The sequence below is a fragment of the Triturus cristatus genome, chromosome 2_2, assembly GCF_964204655.1.
Source record: "Triturus cristatus chromosome 2_2, aTriCri1.1, whole genome shotgun sequence".
Classification (NCBI taxonomy): domain Eukaryota; kingdom Metazoa; phylum Chordata; class Amphibia; order Caudata; family Salamandridae; genus Triturus; species Triturus cristatus.
The window spans coordinates 436,630,071-436,654,041 of NC_140582.1; positions in this window are offsets into that span (position 1 = coordinate 436,630,071).

Consider the following 23,971-nt stretch of genomic DNA (forward strand, 5'->3'; position numbering starts at 1 on the left):
GAATCGGGTCTGTTGGGATGTATGGTTGTACTACCATTGCCTCTTCCTTCTGCCCACAATGGTCTATTACATTGCCACAGCCTTGAAGGAGGGTACATTTTGTATCACAGGGGGCCCCTGGCCCGTTCTGTCCACATCTGAAGTATGAGAACCTTGTCCTTTCCCTGCCAGCTGCATTTGGAGGCCGTATTAAATTGACCAGCGGGTCCTGTGTTGCTATATAATTATCCTGAGACATCCTTACCACTCAGCCAGCATAAAACCCCTGTGTAGGCCCTTCTGTTCAATATGTAGGCCTCTTTGTTAAATTGACCATAGCTCTGCAATTTTAGTGTATAGCAGTCTGAAGGCAGGTCTGCGAGACCTTCTGCTCCAAACTAGTAGCCCCCACCCTACCCGAGTGCTCCGTGCTCGGTATCAAAGTTCAACATCCCCCTGAAGCTGTCGACATACAGTAGGCTACATCCTGGACTGGTACTTGCTTCCTGGGCAGGTTTCCCGCTTTTAAGGAAGTGGCAACCGCAGAGCGTCAAGTTAGGAGAACTGAGGAGATTTTACACATGAATATATTGAATTCCCGTACAATACCCATTATTTTCTGCTTGCTCTATGGAACTTACGATAAGCGATTGGCCTGAGAGACTGACCTTTTCACCCAGTCCATTGTCAGCATTAAGTGGGTAAATGACGAAATGTCTGGTAAAATCTGCAGACGAAGCTTTTGGGTAGCATACGTAGGTAGATGTAGCGTGCAAAGGAGCCCACAAAATGATATAAAAAGGGAGCACCCACAGATATCGACGGACTACCTCGCGGTCTGTATGGAGGTTAACAGGCTGTGCAGGTTTTCCCCAAGAGCTGGGAGCTCTTGTCTTCCTTTGCTTAAAATGTCTTGCTCTGCTTTGCTTGAAGTATCTTATTCTATTTTACCTATATGAAATGTCATGTTATGTTTAACCATTGTTCTCTTTTCTTTTGCATTTAAAAGATTTTGTATTGTAATTGCAGGAATGCTTGCTCTAAGAGTAAACGTGAGTGTTCCTAGGTAACATTTTCCTTGGTGTAACTTGTTTCTCATGATGCATTTATAGATGTGTTTTCTCTCTCTCTCTGTCAGTACATTAATTGAGATACAGGGAATATCATGACAGCTGTATGATTATCTGGATTCTGTATTTTGTACTTTATGTCTCTATTCTGCGGTTTCTTTGAAGTTGCATCTTCTCATTAAACTGCCATTGTATTCTGCCTCCAATTCCATGTCTCATATGTCTGTTTTCTTCATTTTTGGAGCAAGCGTTCCTAGGCACCCCGGCTCAAATTAAGGTGCCCCTTTTGTCCCTGACTCACTCTCCTGCTCAGTTCTGTGGTGGCTCCCGGGGCTCTGGGGACCGCCCCTAGCTTCCTTGACCCGTAATAGATCTTCCCTCCAACAGCCTCTCTTGCAAGTCCTGTATTGTTGGTTTGTTGCCCCTGCCCCCCTTTCCACTGCCCTCCATAGTCTGTTGTGCTTCCACGGCCCTTCCTGCCTGCTCAGTGTGGTTAAATTGTTGCCTTTGCACCCTCCTACCTGCCTTCAATTTTCAGAGTCCGTGCCCCTGGCCTCTGCCTCTCAACAGTATCCTAATGAACAACTAGATTGCTAACATTCTATATTTATTACAAAAGTGTGGAACGCCTGACATCATCTTGATGTAATCAAAACTGTAATACCTAGAGCATTTCCTTTAGAAATTACATATATGAGAGGGTCTTATTGGCATCAAAATTATGGTTAGTGCTCTAAAAGACTAAAATAAGGACATATTTTCTGAGTTTTCAAATAGCGACAAAGCACTTTTAAATTATTTATTATCTTTATGTTTTTTTATCCAGTTGACCACTTGATTAAATGTTGCACTTAGGGGAGAGGATGTGGGGTTACTTCCAGAACTGCAGACTTTGCAACTGGGGAACCAGGTTGAAGTTTCTGCTTCAGCTCGACATTCTGTGATTCTGGTCAAATCAATTAGTCTCCCCATGTCTACAACCAAAATGAATTTGTTCTTGTGTGATGTAACCAATGCTCATGTAAAGCACTCCAATACCTGACAAGTCTGCACTATATAACACTGCAAAAACACAAAATAATAAGTGTTTTGCACACTTCTGTCATTGGGCTATATTTGGGCTATATCTGGGTGATTTTGGGCTACATTTGGGCTCTTTTGTCTCCGGTGGCCATCTTGGGAGATTTATTTGTTATGAAGTTTCCTAATTTCCTCATGTACTGCAGTCTCCTCAGTAGGAAATGCTTTCAGTTTTTTACTTTGATTCCATCATGAAGGTATTCAGATATGTCACACATTTGCCATAAATTCTGAATGTTAGCACTTTAGTTGCTCATTAGATCACTGTAGTAAAACTACTGTTCACCATGGAAGTCTGCTCCTGGTATTAAAAGTGCATGTTTCAGTCTGCATGTCAGAATTTTTTAATGAAATAGAAGAGGATTTGAGAAGTCACTCAAAATATGCCCTCATTTTCTTTCTTCAGCATTAATCATAATTTCTATGGCAAAATGAACCCCCTCATTGTGTTCCTTTTTAAATTAAATGTTGTAAGTGTTACCAGTTTATTCCAATCAAGATGGCTTCAGGTGTGCCATACTTTTGTCATAATGAAGATTGTAAGCGCTCTAGTTGTTTTTAAGAACATTCTTGGACATTCTGTCATTGGGCTATACTTGGGCTACATCTGGGTGATATTTGGGCTACCTTTGGGCTCTTTTGTCTCTGGTGGCCATCTTGGGAGACTTATTTGTTATGAAGTTTCCTAATTTCCTCATTTACTGCAGTCTCCTCAGTAGGAAATACTTTCAGTTTTTTACTTTGATTCCATCAAGAAGGCATTCGGATGTGTCACATATTTGCCATAAAATCAGAATGTTATCACTCTTTTTGCTCATTAGATCACTGTAGTAAAGCTACTGCTCACCAGGGAAAACTGCTGCTGGTATTGAAAGTGCATGTTTCAGTCTGCATGTCAGAATTTTTTAATGAAATAGAAGAGGATTTGAGAAGTCACTCAAAATGTGCCCTAATTTTTCTTTCTGCAGCACTAATCATACTTTTTATGGAAAAATGAACCCCCTCATTTTGTTCCTTTTTAAATTAAATGTTTTAAGAGTTACCACTTTAATCCAAGCAAGATGGCTTCAGGTGTGCCATACGTTTATCATAAGTAGGACGGTTAGCGCTCTAGTAGTTCTTTGGAACACTCTGGGAAGCTGCAGTAGAACACAAAGGAATCAACTGACAGTCTCTGCCCTTGTTGGATGTACATGTTTTACTGAGAATGTCAGACTTAATTCTCACATGACTGAGAAAGATAATGTGAATTTATAGAAAATAAGCTCTCAGTTTAGCTTATAGATCACCTTTCATACCTCTGTGGTAAAAGCATGAGAAAATATTTTTCTCTCAATCATGATATCCCAGCAGAAGGCTTTTTCACATGGTGAAATCACCTTAGAACATACCACAATTCCTAAAATGAGTATGGTACCATCAACAAATGATTTATAATGTAACTAAAGTCTTAAAACCTTCTATTAACTGCAATGCTTTTTAATGAGGTGCTATCATGTATATTGGTCCCAAGATGGCTGCCAACACTTCTTGGATGAAGTGCTGACAGCCAATCAGATCTCAGGATGAGATGTGTGGTTAGGCTCCGCCCACATATATATATGCTTTTAAATGCTATTTTCTCAGGAAATACTGAACAGATTTACACCAGACCTGCAAAAGGCACTTCCTTGACCTTATGGCTACCTCTCTGCCAAATTTCAAGTAATTCTGTTCAGCCGTTCGGGCTGTAGCTGTGTCTAAAGGTCCTACGGAAAAATGCATGGTGAAAACGCATTTTGGGACCCCCCTTTTTTCTCAGACCCTGCTTGACGAATCACCCCGAGACTTTCAGTGTAGGAGCTGAACGGAGCACCCCATTAGTTTTGAAAATTTTGCGAGGATTCATCAACCGGCGCCAAAGTTATTCAAAATAGAATTTTGAGATTTCCTATGGAAACTAGGTTGTAACTATAACTATCTACTGGCGACTGCCAGTAGATAATATATATACGTATATATATATTCACTGAAAAAACCATAGGTTTCACACATGTTATAGTTAGCGGAAATTTTACTGATAAAAAACCAGTGAAATTCCCCCGTTATAGTTAGTGCAGGCAACTATAACTCACGCGACCGCAATCCTCTGCTTATGCTAATACTGTATTTAGACACTTATTTGCCCATGTCTTCTTCCATACATTTTTAGCTATACATATATTACAAATATTTTTTTTTCATAAAGACACATATGTCATCAGCAGAAGATTGCGGTCGCGTGAGTTATAGTTGCCTGCACTAACTATAACGGGGGAATTTCACTGGTTTTTTATCAGTAAAATTTCCGCTAACTATAACATGTGTGAAACCTATGGTTTTTTCAGTGAATTTGCAAGGTTTTTTAAATGCTAATTCCTAACTATAATGTGTGTGAAACCTATGGTTTTTTCAGTGAATTTGTACGGTTTTTTAAATGCTAAGTTACTTTACGCCATTCGTGGCGTGCGCGCCCACTTAACGCAGTTCGTTCCGTGCGCGCACAGTAAGCACGCGGTGCGCTTCGCGCACCGCGCGCCCACTTTATGCAGTTAGTGCCGTGCACGCACGGTGGGCACGCGGTGCGCTACGCGCACCGCGTGCCCACGTTACGCTAGATGGGCCATGTACGCACGATGCGCTTCGCGCACCGTGCGCACATGGAGGACATATGATGCACTTCGTTTTGAAAGGTAATATTTTAATTTTTCGTAATTTTTATAAGCCATGCACAAATGGTGCCCTTCGGGCACCATTTGCACACGGGGTGGAGAGAGTGTGGATAATTTTTTCTTTTATTATTTTTGTTTAAAATATTGTGGTTTTTAACACATCTAAGAAGCCCTGCACATTTGGTGGCCTGCGGCCACCAAATGCACAGGGGGTGGGGAGAGTGTGGATAGTGTTTTTTTTTTTACATTTTTTACCGTACGCGTACGGTAAGCGTAATCGGCGAAATTAGCGAAAAAATAAAAATTCAATTTTTGGCCTTGGGGGGTTTTTGGGGACTCCCTCAACATGGCTATGTGTGTGGGAGCTGTCTAAACAGCCCCTTTACATGTTTATTGGTTTTATTTAACAACCTAACTCTCAGTGCGAGAGAGAAAATGGCGGCCGCCGCTTCCTGGTTTCGGCCGATTCGAATGTTTACTAAGATCTAAGAGCCAATCAGAATCGCGCTCGCGCACGCCACCGTACGCGTACGGTAAGCTTACAGTAAGCGTACTGTAAGCTGGCTCAGATATATATATATTGATTTAAAGGCTATTTTCTCAAAATCTACTGAACAGATTTACACCAAACCTACAAAAGGCACTTCCTTGACCTGAGGACTACCTCTCTGCCAAATCTCTAGTAGTTCTGTTCAGCCGTTCGGGCTGTAGCCCTGTCTAAAGGTCCTATGGAAAAATGCATGGGAAAAACGCGTTTTGGGACCCCCTTTTATCTCAGCCCCCGCTTGACGAATCCCCCCGAGACTTTCAGGGTAGGAGCGGAGCGTAGCGCCCCACCTATTTTGAGAAATTCGCGAGGATTCGTCGACCGGCGCCAAAGTTATTCCAAATAGAATGTTGCGGTTTTCCTATGGAAAAGGGGTCCTAACTATAACTACCTACTGGTGACCGCCAGTAGGTAATATATATATATATATATATATATATATATATATATATATATATATATATTCACTGAAAAAACCATAGGTCTCACGGATGTTTTTAGTTATAAATTAGCATTTAAAAAACCTTAGAAATTCACTGAAAAAAACAGAGGTTCCAGGGTTGTTATAGGTGGTTGGACACTTCACTCATACAAAACCAGAGAAATTCGGCCGTAATAGTTAGTTGAGCTAACTATAACTTGCGCGCCCGAAATGCACTGCTGATCACCTCACATATTACATCATTCATGACATGGTCAGTGACATCACTGATGACATCACTTATGACATCTCAAATGACATCACTGATGACATCATCCAGTAAATATGTTTTATATATGTATATATATATATATATATATTCCCTACAGAAAAAAGTCACCTTGCTTGAGAACGCCAACACAGTCAGAGGTAAACCCTTCTTAATTGCAGGTATGCCAAACAGCGCGTTGCTCCTCCATGACACAAAGCGCCATACGCGTTTCGGGCATCTGCCCTTGATCACTGGCATTAACACAAGCCACCACAGCTGCTCAAACTTATAGTCTCCGCCCTCATAGGAAGTGCATTATGGGTTAGGAAGTTCTTTACCATAATGGCTTGTTTCTTTCCAAAGTGGTAGCGGCAGGTGCTGTGTCCTTTTAACAATATATCCCAAGTGGGCTGACATGGAGGAAAACTGCACAGTCTCGCAAAATAACCATGCCCACAATAGATGGACCTCAGACTCCACAAGACCCCAGTGACGGGTCCGTGGTCAGCAGGATATGCGAGGGGCGTTCTCGCGACGAGGAGCGCCGCTTTTAAATTCCCAACAGAAAAAAGTCACCTTGCTTGAGAACGCCAACACAGTCAGAGGTAAACCCTTCTTTATTGCAGGTATGCCAAACAGCGCGTTGCTCCTCCATGACACAAAGCGCCATACGCGTTTCGGGCATCTGCCCTTGATCACTGGCATTAACACAAGCCACCACAGCTGCTCAAACTTATAGTCTCCGCCCTCATAGCAAGTGCATTATGGGTTAGGGAGTTCTTTACCATAATGGCGTGTTTCTTTCCAAAGTGGTAGCGGCAGGTGCTGTGTCCTTTTAACAATATATCCCAAGTGGGCTGACATGGAGGAAAACTGCACAGTCTCGCAAAATAACCATGCCCACAATAGATGGACCTCAGACTCCACAAGACCCCAGTGACGGGTCCGTGGTCAGCAGGATATGCGAGGGGCGTTCTCGCGACGAGGAGCGCCGCTTTTAAATTCCCAACAGAAAAAAGTCACCTTGCTTGAGAACGCCAACACAGTCAGAGGTAAACCCTTCTTTATTGCAGGTATGCCAAACAGCGCGTTGCTCCTCCATGACACAAAGCGCCATACGCGTTTCGGGCATCTGCCCTTGATCACTGGCATTAACACAAGCCACCACAGCTGCACAAACTTATAGTCTCCGCCCTCATAGCAAGTGCATTATGGGTTAGGGAGTTCTTTACCATAATGGCAGATGCCCGAAACACGTATGGCGCTTTGTGTCATGGAGGAGCAACGCGCTGTTTGGCATACCTGCAATAAAGAAGGGTTTACCTCTGACTGTGTTGGCGTTCTCAAGCAAGGTGACTTTTTTCTGTTGGGAATTTAAAAGCGGCGCTCCTTGTCGCGAGAACGCCCCTCGCATATCCTGCTGACCACAGACCCGTCACTGGGGTCTTGTGGAGTCTGAGGTCCATCTATTGTGGGCATGGTTATTTTGCGAGACTGTGCAGTTTTCCTCCATGTCAGCCCACTTGGGATATATTGTTAAAAGGACACAGCACCTGCCGCTACCACTTTGGAAAGAAACACGCAATTATGGTAAAGAACTCCCTAACCCATAATGCACTTGCTATGAGGGCGGAGACTATAAGTTTGAGCAGCTGTGGAGGCTTGCGTTAATGCCAGTGATCAAGGGCAGATGCCCGAAACGCGTATGGCGCTTTGTGTCATGGAGGAGCAACGCGCTGTTTGGCATACCTGCAATAAAGAAGGGTTTACCTCTGACTGTGTTGGCGTTCTCAAGCAAGGTGACTTTTTTCTCTTGGGAATTTAAAAGCGGCGCTCCTCGTCGCGAGAACGCCCCTCGCATATCCTGCTGACAACGGACCCGTCACTGGGGTCTTGTGGAGTCTGAGGTCCATCTATTGTGGGCATGGTTATTTTGCGAGACTGTGCAGTTTTCCTCCATGTCAGCCCACTTGGGAGATATTGTTAAAAGGACACAGCACCTGCCGCTACCACTTTGGAAAGAAACACGCAATTATGGTAAAGAACTCCCTAACCCATAATGCACTTGCTATGAGGGCGGAAACTATAAGTTTGAGCAGCTGTGGGGGCTTGTATTAATGCCAGTGATCAAGGGCAGATGCCCGAAACGCGTATGGCGCTTTGTGTCATGGAGGAGCAACGCGCTGTTTGGCATACCTGCAATAAAGAAGGGTTTACCTCTGACTGTGTTGGCGTTCTCAAGCAAGGTGACTTTTTTCTGTTGGGAATATATATATATATATATATATATATATATATATATATAAACAGATACCAGAATTTTAATGTATTCAAATTTGTAAGGAAGCTAAAATTAAAAAAAATGGCATAAGTTAAAAAGATTAGGGTATAATCACACTAGAAATTACAACACTAGGATTGATGATAGCAACTTACAAGTTGGTGATATAGATATGCTGATTACTGTAGAAGAATTAAATGATGAGAGTGACCCCGTAGATAATCAAGGAGGTACCACACATAATCAAGTGAGTACCACACAGATTCTAGAAAATATGCAATTGGAAACAGGGGCATCTGCTGGTACAGACTTTAAAGTCAAATCCACATTTATACCTTTGCTCCCGCACGACAATATAGACACCTTTCATGAATGCACAGCCAAGGCACTAATGGATCTGAGACACAAAAAAAAGAAGCCAAGAAAGATCAAAGATAATTTAACCTATGATCAGAGGCAGACTCTGAAATCTCTGTATGATGATACGAACATTGTGATTCGCCCAGCCGACAAGGGGGGCAATATTGTCATTTTAGATCGTAATGACTACATTACTGAGGCTTTAAGCCAACTTAACGATATTAGATTTTACACATCCATCACACAGGACATTTACGACAACAGTATCACTGACATCTGGGAGAAACTCACGAATTGGAGGGACAAGGGACTCCTGGAGTGGGAGGAATTGTGTTTTTCAAAAAACAACCATCCTAGACTCCCAATACTATATCTAATACCTAAGCTACATAAAAACAGCACCAATCCACCAGGGCACCCTATTGTTTCATCCATCGGCAGTGTGTGCGACCATATTTCTAAATATGTAGATCATTTTTTGAGGGACTATGTGGTACAATTGCTCAGTTACTTAAGGGATACCAAAGACTTTTTGTGTAAGATTGATAATTTGGTTTGGAAATATGAGTTTTTATTCATTGTCCTGGATGTTCACTCGCTCTATACTATAATAGATCATCAGCAGGGATTGGAAGCGTGTGAACATTTCTTGAAACATAGACCCTTGAAGTACCGAGAACATAGTAGGATGATCATTGAGATGATAGCATTTTGTTTAACCAACAATATTTTTTCATTCAATGGCGCCCTCTATAGACAGATCAAAGGTACTGCAATGGGTTCTTGCTTTGCTCCCAGTTTTGCGAACCTCTTTATGGGGTACTGGGAGCAAGAGATTTTTGGCAGTAATACCCTCACGGAAGACCTCCAGTAAGTCGTCATGTGGCTACGCTACATTGACGACCTGTTTATCATCTGGCGGGGATCCAGAAGAGATGCCGAAGAGTTCATCGACAAATTGAACACAAACAAATATAACAACTTGCTTACAGGCAGCATTGATGCGGACAGGACTGATTACCTCGAAGTAAGCCTGGAGATCAAACTTGGCAAGGTCTGCACTTCCTTGTTCCGGAAGGCTACGGCTGGGAATAGCATCCTACATGCCCTCAGCAGTCATCCAGAGGTACTCAAATGGAGTATACCTTATGGAGAGCTGCTGAGGGCAAAAAGGAATTGCAACAACATTGAGGCATATATGATTGAGAAAGATAACATCATTGACAGATTCCAAACTAGAGGTTATCCCAACTGGGTCCTGAAAAAAGCAACAGAGAGAGCAGAGAAAGTAGAAAGAACTGACACACTCTGTGATAGAGTAGATGAAACTCAGGATGAAAATGACACTACTCGTATAATCCTTACCTTCAATTCTGAGTCACAAAAGGTAAAGCGTATACTCGCAAAAAACTGGGACATTCTGAAAACTGATAATGTTCTAGGTACAAGTATAACAGAGAGACCATCTATAACGTATAGACGTAACAGAAACATACGAGACTTGGTAGTTAGGAACGACATCACTAACTACTCTAACACTACTGGTCATGGCCTCATTGGTTTTTACCCATGTGGCCATTGCAAGGCTTGCAGGCACAGTAAATACAGAGGTTCTCTAAGATACAATGGCATTAACAAAAAAAATCACTCAATTTTTTACATTTGGTACCAATTACGTAATCTATGCCATTGAATGTACATGTAAACTCTGGTACATTGGGAGCACTATTTGCTCAGCCAAAAAGAGAATCCTAGAACATATAAGAGCTATCACCAACCACGACCCAAGCATTTTGACGAACAACATTCTTCAAACATTGCAGATCTGAGTTTTTTTATCTTGGAACATGTCCCTAAAAGTCCCAGAGGTGGGGACAGGGTCCTCAATCTTCGACAACGGGAATCCCGCTATATAATAGATTTCCAAACAAAGAGCCCGGGAGGTTTAAACATCGATGAGGAATTATCAATTCACCTCAGGGTAGGGTCTTAATTGGGAATCTCTGGAGACGGGGATAGTTCCCAAGCTGATTGGATAAGGGTACATTGTATATTGTTCTTTGTTCTTTCCTGTATAAATAACTCTCAATTTTGCCTACTTCTACTAGCTGCTGTAAAATTAGTTTATGATGTATTGTAAGATAGAAGTAACTGGTTTTAACTATTTTTTTTTGTTGTTGTTTCTTTTTCCTCTCTCTCTCACTTTTTTCTTCATGTTTTTTGCTTGATGTTATTTACAGAAGAAAAGAAAGGGGTCCTTTAGATATGCATTCATCAACATGGATAGTCTACAAACCCCCTCTCCTTGCTCCCCTGATTTGATCGGTCTAATGGTGATATATTTATTCCCTCTATCTTTTCAAATAAGTTTTTCTATTAATTTTGTCTAACAGACAATTATCAGTTTATTGATAGTGACACAATCTGGTTTTGTGTATAATAACTGTGACATATTGTTTTAAGAGATAGTGTTTTCATTTGGTCGTTTTTCTGTGGCATGCAAAGAATATAATGATAACGAGAAATCTATGGGCAGTGGCCCGTTTAGGTGAATAATCATTTGTGTTGTTATTATGATGCACATAATTTGCACACATTCTGCACTTACATATGATTTATGTTACATTACATTTTGGGTTCTCTCCCTCTAATTGGGACATCGAGAATAGATAGACAAACGTATCTGTACACTCTCGTTTGCTTGGAACACCATGGAGGTGTAAGGCGATTATACAACGAGCAGCGTACTTTTGGATGATAAGCATATATCGCTTTTTTGTAAATATGTGTACTGGCGGTTTTCTCATCACTATGAATTTACCTTTCCAAGATGGCCGCCACAGTTACCTTTGTAGTATCACACAATTAACTGTTGGTAATTGAATGTCCTACGTGCATACTTTAATCACAAAACATATTTAAAGGCAAGGATTATTCGTTCTAATCTAAACAGTGTAGGCATTTCCAACTGCAATTGAACAGAATCAAATACTCTCTGTGTATATTTTTATCATTACAAAATGGATGCCACAGTTGAAGAAGAAAACTTTGTCCTATGTTTATGTCTATGTCCCAACATCGCTGATCGAGTAACAACTTTATTAGTATCTGTTATACCATGCACTACTACACGTGAACAAGGCTGTCGCCGAAATGCGTTGTGTAGATTAAAGATTTGGAAGATTTCCACTGTGTGCTGCCTGATTCCTTCCTGAGAGCGTACTGAAACTATTTTCGCTTGGTTTGGATATATTTATGTATATATCTATATATCTATCTATATATATATTCACAGAAAAAACCATAGGTTTCAGTCACGTTATAGTTAGTTGGACATTTCACTTGTACAAAACCAGAGAAATTCCCCCGTTATAGTTAGTTCAGCAAACTATAACTCGCGCCCCTGCAATACACTGCTGATGACTTCACATATTACATCATTCATGACATGGTCCGTGACATCACTGATGACTTCATTGATGACATCATCCAGTAACTGTGTTTTTCTTTAAAGTTTAAATATGTATTATATATATATATATATATATATATTCACTGAAAAAACCATAGGTTTCACACATGTTATAGTTAGCTGGACATTTTACTGATAAAAAACCATTGAAATTCCCCCGTTATAGTTACTGTAGGCAACTATAACTCACGCGACCGTAATCCTCTGCTGATGACATATGTGTCTTTATGAAAAAAAAATATTTGTAATATATGTATAGCTAAAATTTAATGGAAGAAGACATGGGCAAATAAGTGTCTAAATACAGTATTAGCATCAGCAGAGGATTACGGTCGCGTGAGTTATAGTTGCCTACAGTAACTATATCGGGGGAATTTCAATGGTTTTTTATCAGTAAAATGTCCAGCTAACTATAACATGTGTGAAACCTATGGTATTTTCAGTGAATTTGCAAGGTTTTTTAAATGCTAATTCCTAACTATAACGTGTGTGAAACCTATGGTTTTTTCAGTGAATTTGTACGTTTTTTTAAATGCTAAGTTACTTTACGCCATTTGTGGCGTGCGCGCCCACTTAACGCAGTTCGTTCCGTGCGCGCACGGTGCGCTTCGCGCACCGCGTGCCCACGTTACGCTAGATGGGCCATGAACGCACGATGCGCTTCGCGCACCGTGCGCACATGGAGGACATATGATGAGCATCGTTGTGACAGGTAAAATATATGTTTTGTTTTACATTTATAAGCCATGCACAAATGGTGTCCTACGGGCACCATTTGCACACGGGGTGGGGAAAATGTGGATATTTTTTTTTTATTATTATTATTTATTCCCGTATGCGTACGGTAAGCGTAATCGGCGAAATTTTCGAAGAAATTAAACTTGCCTTTTTTCACTTGGGGGATCGTTGGGGACTCCCTCGACATGGCTAGGTGCTTGGGAGCTGTCTAAACAGCCCCTTTACATGTTTTTGCACTTTGTTTTTCAACCCCCTGTCAGAGTGCGAGAGAGAAAATGGCGGCCGCAGCTTCCTGGTTTCGACCGATTCGAATGTTTACTAAGATCTAACAGCCAATCAGAATCGCGCTCGCGCACGTCACCGTACGCGTACGGTAAGCGCACCGTAAGCGCACCGTAAGCTGGCTCAGATATATATATTGATTTAAAGGCAATTTTCTCAGAATCTACTGAACAGATTTACACCAAACCTACAAAAGGCACTTCCTTGACCTGAGGACTACCTCTCTGCCAAATTTCATTAAATTCTGTTCTGCCGTTCGGGCTTTAGCTCTGTCTAAAGGTCCTATGGAAAAATGCATGGGAAAAACGCGTTTTGGGACCCCCCTTTTATCTCAGCCCCTGCTTGACGAATCCCCCCGAGACTTTCAGGGTAGGAGCGGAGCTCAACGCCCCACCTATTTTGAAAATTTTGCGAGGATTCGTCGACCGGCGCCAAAGTTATTCAAAATAGAATGTTGCGGATTTCCTATGGTAAGAGGGTCCTAACTATAACTATCTACTGGCGACCGCCAGTAGATAATATATATATATATATATATATATATATATATATATATATGTACATATATATATATATATATATATATATATATATTACCTACTGGCGGTCGCCAGTAGGTATTCCCTTGCATTTTTCCATAGGACCTTTAGACAGGGCTACAGCCCGAACGGCTGAACAGAATTACTAGAAATTTGGCAGAGAGGTAGTCCTCAGGTCAAGGAAGTGCCTTTTGTAGGTTTGGTGTAAATCTGTTCAGTAGATTCTGAGAAAATAGCCTTTAAATCAATATATATATCTGAGCCAGCTTACGGTGCGCTTACGGTACGCTTACCGTACGCGTACGGTGGCGTGCGCGAGCACGATTCTGATTGGCTCTTAGATCTTAGTAAACATTCGAATTGGCCGAAACCAGGAAGCGGCGGCCGCCATTTCGTGTGTTTCACTCAGAAAAAAAAGAGTGATAACAAGAAAAGGGGGCAAGGAGGAGAGTTACAGACCCCCTAACATTTGTAAGGGGGTCAAAGAAGGACAGAAAAGTACAAAGAAAACATTTATTGATTTTAAAAAAAATCGCGGGGTACGTGTACGGTAAGCGTACGGTAAAAAAAAAAAAAAAAAAGAAATGAAATGCAGATTTAATTGTTTAGATATTAGGGGGCTCTAAAAAAGAGCCGTTGTGTTTATGAAGTGATTTTTAAGTGGTACCTATAAGTAAGTACCGATGCAGAGTCTAAGGTTCAAGAGGAAGACTCTGTTCCCTTCATCATTGAAGTGCACACCATCTCCTCTATAAATGTCTTGCATGTCGTAACGCAAGTTGTTGTGGTAAATGGAACCCATACCATAGTCACGGAGGAAAGCAGAAACAGATTTGTTGACGTGCTTTCTTGCTTTGTCAATCTGTGGACAGAAATGATTGGACCAGTTCCATTTTTGCCTTTGGCATATGTTAGAAAACACAAAGGCAGTTTTAGGGAAAAGTGAAAACAGTTGTGCAAAGGTGTCCTTCATAAGCATTTCCAGACCTACCCCAGTCAAAGTGCCTAGGTCATTGCCACCGCAGTGCACTATTATGAGGTCAGGGTGTTGGTTTTGCATGAAGGATTTCACCAATGGCATCAATTGGTGCCACTTTAACCCTCTCTGACCAATCCATTTAATGTCTACATTTGGCAAAGCAAGGTCTCTCACCATACCTGTTTTCTCTGCAAACTTTTCACTCCAGAAGACATAGCTGTGTCCTACAATCCACACTGTGAACATCTTCAAAGGAGATCTGGATGCACTCAGGAGGTGTATTTCAGTAGAATGGTAAAAAGAAATGAAAGACAGTTTGGAAATGGAGGCATACATATTTTTTTTTTTTAAAAGAACTGATTGGCTGTTTCATACCATTCTACACTAAAAACTAGGCTGTATGTGTAAATTTATAGAAGCATGTTTTGTATTGGTACAGAAAAATGTGTTACCAAAGAACAGTACTATGGATTTGCTGTTAGGTTAGAAAAGTCAAGCACTCTTGCTCTGTGGAATTGAAACATTGTTTGGCGAACTTCTGACCTAACTCCACACAGCAGTGTTCCATGAGCTGTTGCTATGGTAGCAGGCAGAAGTCAAGTTGGGGGAAGGGTACTAGGCAGAAGTCAAGTTGGGGGAAGGGTACTTTTGGAAAAGGGTTGGTTTTCAACCAATAGAAATGTGTGATTACATTTGAAAAAAAGGGGGAAGCACTGAGATTTGAAATTAACATGTATATATGTGGAAAAAGAGAGGGAAAGTTTGCCATTATCTGGTTCTGCTGAGAGGAGAGAGGTGTAAAGAACAGAGATCCTGGCTCTGATAATCTGCTGTTTGAGTGCCACATTTCTTTCACAACTAACTAATTTTAAAGGTGAGTTTAGAGTTTGAGAGGGGATGTATATGGTAAATTAAGAAATGAATAATAGAAATGCAATTCTTTTTGTTGAAGTTGTGTTTATTATTTTCTGTTTTGGGAGAAATTTAAATGTGAGGAACATGTAAAATAATATGGACTATGTTTTCACAATAAATTAAGGTGTACTGGTATAAAAAAAGAATAGTTTAAGGGTTTGAGGTTGGACTCAGTAATGCAAATACATTCAGCATCACTAAGGCTGGTTGCCCTTGCTGGAGTGTAGGCAGTCACCCAGGTTACAAATGGTGCTGGTCTGAAAAAGCAGTTTGGACATGTGCTTTTTAAAAAATCTGAAAAGTGGATTCATAATGTGTCAGTCTGTAAAAGTGATTATCACTTGCAAAAAAAAAGAGCAGTAAGTGTGCTTTCAAATTGGCAAAGAAATTTCGTTTTGTGACTAATGTGAAAACATGACTCTGTGTGCAAAGAGGAATTACAGGCAGAGATTTATTGCGTATTGCTCTGGTGATTTCACAGTTGCATTAGATGGAAAGGGGGAGCCATTTTTTGGTGCAGAAGCAGACTCTTAGCACACACCCAGCTGCTTACCATGTGGAATCATGCACAGTATTCACAAGCGAGTGGGGTTTGAGGTTTCAGTCAGTAATGCAAATACATTCAGCATCACTAATGCTGGTTGCCCTTGCTGGAGTGTAGGCAGTCACCCAGGTTACAAATGGTGCTGGTCTGAAAAAGCAGTTTGGACATGTGCTTTTTTAAGAATCTGAAAAGTGGATTCATAATGTGTCAGTCTGTAAAAGTGTTTATCACTTGCCAAAAAAAAGAGTAGTAAGTGTGCTTTCAAAATGGTAAAGAAATTTCGTTTTGTGACTAATGTGAAAACATGACTCTGTGTGCATATAGGAATTACAGGCAGAGATGTATTGCGTATCGCTCTGGTGATTTCACAGTTGCATTAGATGGAAAGGGGGAGCCATTTTTTGGTGGAGAAGCAGACTCTTAGCACACACCTAGCTGCTTACCCTGTGGAATCATGCACAGTATTCACAAGCGAGTGGGGTTTGAGGTTTCAGTCAGTAATGCAAAAACATTCAGCATCACTAAGGCTGGTTGCCCTTGCTGGAGTGTAGGCAGTCAACCAGGTTACACATGGTGCTGGTCTGAAAAAGCAGTTTGGACATGTGCTTTTTTAAGAATCTGAAAAGTGGATTCATAATGTGTCAGTCTGTAAAAGTGTTTATCACTTGCCAAAAAAAAGAGTAGTAAGTGTGCTTTCAAATTGGCAAAGAAATTTTGTTTTGTGACTAATGTGAAAACATGACTCTGTGTGCATATAGGAATTACAGGCAGAGATTTATTGCGTATTGCTCTGGTGATTTCACAGATGCATTAGATGGAAAGGGGAGCCCTTTTTTGGTGCAGAAGCAGACTCTTAGCACACACCCAGCTGCTTACCCTGTGGAATCATGCACAGTATTCACAAGCGAGTGGGGTTTGAGGTTTCAGTCAGTAATGCAAATACATTCAGCATCACTAAGGCTGGTTGCCCTTGCTGGAGTGTAGGCAGTCAACCAGGTTACACATGGTGCTGGTCTGAAAAAGCAGTTTGGACATGTGCTTTTTTAAGAATCTGAAATGTGGATTCATAATGTGTCAGTCTGTAAAAGTGTTTATCACTTGCCAAAAAAAAGAGTAGTAAGTGTGCTTTCAAATTGGCAAAGAAATTTCGTTTTGTGACTAATGTGAAAACATGACTCTGTGTGCATATAGGAATTACAGGCAGAGATTTATTGCGTATTGCTCTGGTGATTTCACAGTTGCATTAGATGGAAAGGGGGAGCCATTTTTTGGTGCAGAAGCAGACTCTTAGCACACACCCAGCTGCTTACCCTGTGGAATCATGCACAGTATTCACAAGCGAGTGGGGTTTGAGGTTTCAGTCAGTAATGCAAATACATTCAGCATCACTAAGGCTGGTTGCCCTTGCAGGAGTGTAGGCAGTCAACCAGGTTACACATGGTGCTGGTCTGAAAAAGCAGTTTGGACATGTGCTTTTTTAAGAATCTGAAAAGTGGATTCAAAATGTGACAGACTGTAAAAGTGTTTATCACTTGCCAAAAAAAAGAGTAGTAAGTGTGCTTTCAAATTGGCAAAGAAATTTCGTTTTGTGACTAATGTGAAAACATGACTCTGTGTGCAAATAGGAATTACAGGCAGAGATTTATTGCATATTGCTCTGGTGATTTCACAGTTGCATTGGATGGAAAGGGGGAGCCATTTTTTGGTGCAGAAGCAGACTCTTAGCACACACCCAGCTGCTTACCCTGTGGAATCATGCACAGTAATCACAAGCGAGTGGGGTTTGAGGTTTCAGTCAGTAATGCAAATACATTCAGCATCACTAAGGCTGGTTGCCCTTGCTGGAGTGTAGGCAGTCAACCAGGTTACACATGGTGCTGGTCTGAAAAAGCAGTTTTCTGCCTAATTTCAAAGCATGACTTTGTGTGCAAGGACCTTGTAATGTGATAATTGATTTTTAGTGTTTTTAAAAAAAAAAAATAATAATTACGCGTACCGTACGTAAAAAAAAATCAAAAAAAAGTTTTAAAAACATATATAAAAAATAGATGAAAGGTAAGGTTGGCTCTTAAAAGAGCCGATGTGTTCATGCAGGGACAGAGGAAAGAAAAAATGGGAATATTAGACGGTACGACAAGTGTGCTGATCTATTTTATTGTTCACTAGGGAAATACTGGTCTCCCTATAACTAATTAGATCATGACAAGTGGCGCACCGTACTTCAACCCTCGCAAACCGAGGGTTAATTTCCAGAGGACCAGAAAAAGCAGATGCTCCCCCCACAGATGAAGGGCTCACCTGACCTGCAGAAGAAGGACTCGGCACTGCAGATGATGGTCCAGGCTGAGCTGCTGTGGATGTGCTTTGTTGATTTACTGAAGGGTTACCTTCAGTAAGTCGAGCATGTGTCCTTCTGTGTACATCCTTAAGGTGTCTCATCATGGTGTGATTCCCAAAGGAATACTTCCTGTCAGGATTCCCTCTTGAAAGTACACGCTTACACAGCTTACAAGTCACTAAGGGTGCATTTACCTTTTGCTGGCCTTCTGGAAAAGAAAAATACTCCCATACGTAAGAGGTCTTTTGTTTCCTCGCTCTCTGCCTCAAGGTAGTGCTGCTAGCCTCACTCTCAGAAGAGCTCTGCTGTTCTGCCATCGTATCACAAAGACAACCCAGCTCCTTCTCCTAAGGGATCACAAGCAGAAATGAGGGGAATGGGTGTGGTGTAGGAGAGTTCTAGAACTGAAAGTAGTTTCAACCAATCAAAAGTTGTGTTTCATGATCACATGACCTACCGTACGCTTACGGTACGCTTACGGTGCGCTTACGGCAAAAGTACGCATGCGCGTAAAAAAGACACGCGCTCGCGCCCATGCGCAAAACAGGCACGCCCCTTCACTTCCGCGTAACGTGCGCGTGCAGCGTACGCGTTACGCGGTATGCGCGCGTGACGTGCGTCTACGCAAATTGCGTAAATGAACGCAAACAGCGTAGAAATCTAACGTAATTACAGCAAGACGTGCGCTACCGTACGCGCACGGTAAAAAAAAAAGAATAAAAAAAAAAAAAAGGAAAAAATGTATTGCTAATAAATTTTACCTGTTTATTTTAAAAAAAATGTAAAATAAAAACATATTGTAGAATTTTTAAAATTTAACCATAGTCTTTAAAAAAGGATAAAAAATTAAAATAAAAATATGTAAAAAAAAAAGAAGAAAAAAAAAAAAATTAGCATTTAAAAAACCTTGCAAATTCACTGAAAAAACCATGGTTTCACACACGTTATAGTTAGGAATTAGCATTTAAAAAACCTTTGAAATTCACTGAAAAAACCATGGGTTTCACACACGTTATAGTTAGGAATTAGCATTTAAAAAACCTTAGAAATTCAATGAAAAAACCAAAGGTTTCACACATGTTATAGTTAGCTGGACATTTCACTCGTAAAAAACCATTGAAATTCCCCCGTTATAGTTAGTTCAGCTAACTATAACTCGCGCGCCCGCAATGCACTACTGATGACGTCACATATTACATCACTCATGACATGGTCAGTGACATCACTCATGACATCACTGATGACATCTCAAATGACATCACTGATGACATCATCCAGTGAATGTGTGTTTTTCTGAAAATTAAATATGTTTAATATATGTATATCTCAAGGTCGATGGAAGAATAAATGAGTATATAAGTGTCTAAATTGATGATTTGTTTTTGAAAAATTGATTGTGTAACTGACTGATTAAGTGTATCTTTATGAATACATGGCTAAGTGAGTAATGTTTAAATGTGTAAATACCTGTATCAGTCTCTCACTTTGTATATAAGTGGCTGCATGGGTTGGTGAGTAGCTACATGAGTGTCTATATAGGTTATTAGTTGGTTTTTTGAGTATCAGTATGAGTGTCTTCATGGTTCGGTGGGGGTTATTATGTAGTGCATAGGTGCATGAATGAGTGACTCACTGTTTGTATGTGTTGAAGACAGCATGTGTGTAGGACCGTATGGGTGGATGAGTGTGTGTATGGGTGTGTTAGTGAGTGAATGACTGTCTCAATAGTGTCTTTATGAGTAACTACATATGTTTTAAACTAGTATATATGACTATTGGTGTATATAAGTAAGTATATGTGCGAGTGAGAGATTGGAAGAGTGCCTGTATGAATAAGTATGTGTTTCTATAAGTGATTATTTAAAAGACTAAGTATGTGTACGTTTCTGTAAAAGTAAGTGTGGTGGTGTGTGTATAACTGTATATGCAGGTAAATGGATGTTTGATTCTTTATTAGCATGAGTGACTATGTGTGAGTAACTCTATGAATGAGTGGCATTGTGTTACAGGATGTTTAGGTGTATGAGTACATATGATGTGTGAGTACATGTATGAGTGACCGTATAGGATTGTTGGTGGATGAGTGGATGTGTATGTGGATCTTAGAATTACTGAATAGGTTGTTGTAACTGTTATTGGTATGTCCATTTTTTTGAAAATTTCAGTCTCTATTTTTAAATGTGTGTATCAAAGGTTATATTAGGGTGAGAGGAGGTCTACCACTCTATCACAAGGATGATGTCATCAGTGATGTCATTTGAGATGTCATCAGTGATGTCATGAGTGATGTCACTGACCATGTCATGAGTGATGTAATATGTGACGTCATCAGTAGTGCATTGCGGGGGCGCGAGTTATAGTTAGCTGAACTAACTATAACGGGGGAATTTCAATGGTTTTTTACGAGTGAAATGTCCAGCTAACTATAACATGTGTGAAACCTTTGGTTTTTTCATTGAATATATATATATGTATGTATATATGTATGTATATATATATATATATGCCAGGGTGTATTGAAGAATTAGTGGGTGTATAAGTGTCTGAATGTATGATTTAGTAGGTGCATGCCTGACTGTATAAGTGAGTGATTAAGCGTGTCTTACTGAATGCATGGGTTAGTGACTAAACTGTGTGAGTGTCTGTATTAGTCTGTCAGTTGGTGTGTAAGTGGCTGCATGGGTTGGTGAGTAGCTACATGAGTGTCTTTATGGGTTATTGATCAGTTGTCTGAGTATCTGTATGGGTGCCTGAGTGTCTGTGTGGGTGGGTGGGGGATGTGTGACTCTGTAAATAGATGTGTGAGTGGGTGATTCACTGGGTGTATGGGATCAAGAGTGCATCTTTGAAGGGCTGTATGGGTGGGTGAGTGTATGTATGGGTCTGGTGGTGAGTGCATGTATGTTTCAGTAGTACATGTGTGAGTAACTACATATGTGAAAGGCAGTATATGTGAGAGTTGGAGTATATAAATGACTATATATGAGAGTGTGTCATTGCGAGAGTGGCTGTATGGATGAGTGTGTGCTTGTATCAGGGATTGCATAAGAGAGTAAGTATGTGTTTGTATCTCTATGAATAAGTGAGGTGGTGTGTGTATAACTGTATAGGCGAGTAAATAGAAGTGTGATTGATTCTTTGCATGAATGACTACGTGTGTGAGGAACTCTATGGATGAGTGGCGGTGTATGAATGTCTGTATAGGTGTATAAGTGCATATGATAGTGGCTGCATTGATGAGTGACTGCATGTATGAGTGACTGTATGTGTGAGTGAGTGGATGTGTGTGTAGACCTAGGAATCAGTGAGTGGGTATGTATTAATTGGTATTGGTGTGTCTATGGTTTCAAAAATGGTAGTCTGTATTTTAGAGTGGATGTATCAAAGGTTATATTAGGGTGTGAGGAAGTGCATCGGATTATCACGTGGATGATGTCATCAGTGATATCATCAGTGATGTCATTTGATATATCATCAGTGATGTCACTGACCATGTCATGAATGATATAATATGTGACGTCATCAGCAGTGCATTGCAGGGGCGTGAGTTATAGTTAGCTCAACTGACTATAACGGACCATTTCTTTGGTTTTGTATGAGTAAAATGTCCAACTAACTATAACGTCCTTGAAACCTGTGTTTTTTTCAGTGAATTTCTAAGGTTTCTTAAATGCTAATTTCTAACTATAACTTCCCTGAAACCTATGGTTTTTTCAGTCAATTTTAAAGGTTTTTTAAATGCTAATTTCTAACTATTAACGTCCCTGAAACCTATGGTTTTTCAGTGAATTTCAAAGGTTTTTTTAAATGCTAATTTCTAACTATAACGTCTCTGAAACCTATGGTTTTTTTCTGTGAATTTCAAAGTTTTTTTAAATGCTAATTTCTAACTATGCCTACAGAGGTAGGACATGTGCAGAAAGAGGAAGAAAGGGCAGAAAGAAGCAAGAGAATGCAGAAAAAGGACCAGAAGTCAAGAAAGACAAAGAAAGGTACGGAAAGAAGCAAAAGATATGCAGAAAGAACCAAAAGTGGTGCATAAAGAGGCCTTGTTGCAAAGTCATCCTGTGCCGCCAACTTTTTGCTGACTGGTACTAGTGGAAACTGACTCTGACTAACCAGGCCCGGAGCCAGTGCTATTCTGAAAGACACTTAGAATACAGTGAAAACACCTACATACACCAGGGTACACTATGGGTTGGGGTACCCCTGTGATTGGCATGACCTCCCCTGTAAGGCCCTAGTACATAATAGGGCAGGGGGATTAAAACTACCTCTAAGAGGTGCAGAAAGAGGCAAGAGAAGTGCAGAAAGAAACAACAGAGGTGCTGAAAGAGGCAAGAGAGGTGCAGAAAGAAGCAAGTGGAGTGCAGAAAGAGGCAACAGAGGTGCAGAAAGAAGCAAGAGCAGTGCAGAATGAACCAACAGAGATGCAAAAAGAGGAAAGAGGGGTGCAGCAAGGGGTAGGAGAGGTACACGAAGAAGCAAGAGAGGTACAGAAAGAGGCAGGATGGGTGCAGAAAGAAGGAAGAGAAGGGCAAAAAGAGGCAAGAGAATTGCTGAAAGAAGCAACAGAGGGGTAGAAAGAAGCAAGAGAAGTGAAGAAAGAGGCAAGTGAGGTGCAGAAAGAAGCAAGAGCAGTGCAGAAAGAACCAACAAAGATGCAAAAAGAGGCAAGAGGGGTGCAGAAAAAGGGAAGAGAGGTGCAGAAAGAGTCACAAGAGGTACGGAAAGAGACAGGAGGGGTGCAGAAAGAAAGAAGACAAGTGCAGAAAGAAGCAACAGAGGTGCTAAAAGAAGCGCAAAGGGTGCAGTAAGAGCAAGAGAAGTGCAGAAAGAGACAAGTGAGGAGCAGAAGGAGGCAAGGGAACTGCAGAAAGAGGCAAGCGAGTTGAAGAAACAAGAAAAAGGGATACAGAAAGAGGGAACAGGTGTACAGACAGAGGCAAGAGAGGTACAGAAAGAAGGAAGAAGGGTACAAAAAGAGGGGTGCATAAAGCAAGAGAGGTGCAGAAAGAAGCAAGAAAAGTGCAGAAAGAAACAAAAGAAGTACAGCAAGAAGGAACAGGGGTGCAGAAAGAGGCAAAAGGAATGCAGAAAGAGGGAAGAGGGGTGGAGAAAGAGGCACAAGGGGTGCAGAAAAAAGCAGGAAATGTGCAGAAAGAAACAAAAGAAGTGCAGAAAGAAGCAACAGAGTTGCAGAAAGAGAAGAGGGGAGCAGAAAGAGGGAAGAGGAGTACAGAAAGAGGCACAAGCGTTGCAGAAAGAAGGGACTGAGGTGCAGAAAGAGGCAAGAGACGTGCCGAAAAAAGCAAAAGAGATGCAGAAAGGGAGAGGAGGAGTGGAGAAAGAGGCAAGAGGGGTGCAAAAAGAAGCAAGAGAGGTACAGAAAGAAACAAAAGAAGTGCAGAAAGTAGCAACAGAGGTAGAGAAAGAGGCAAGAGGAGTGCAGAAAGAGGGAAGAG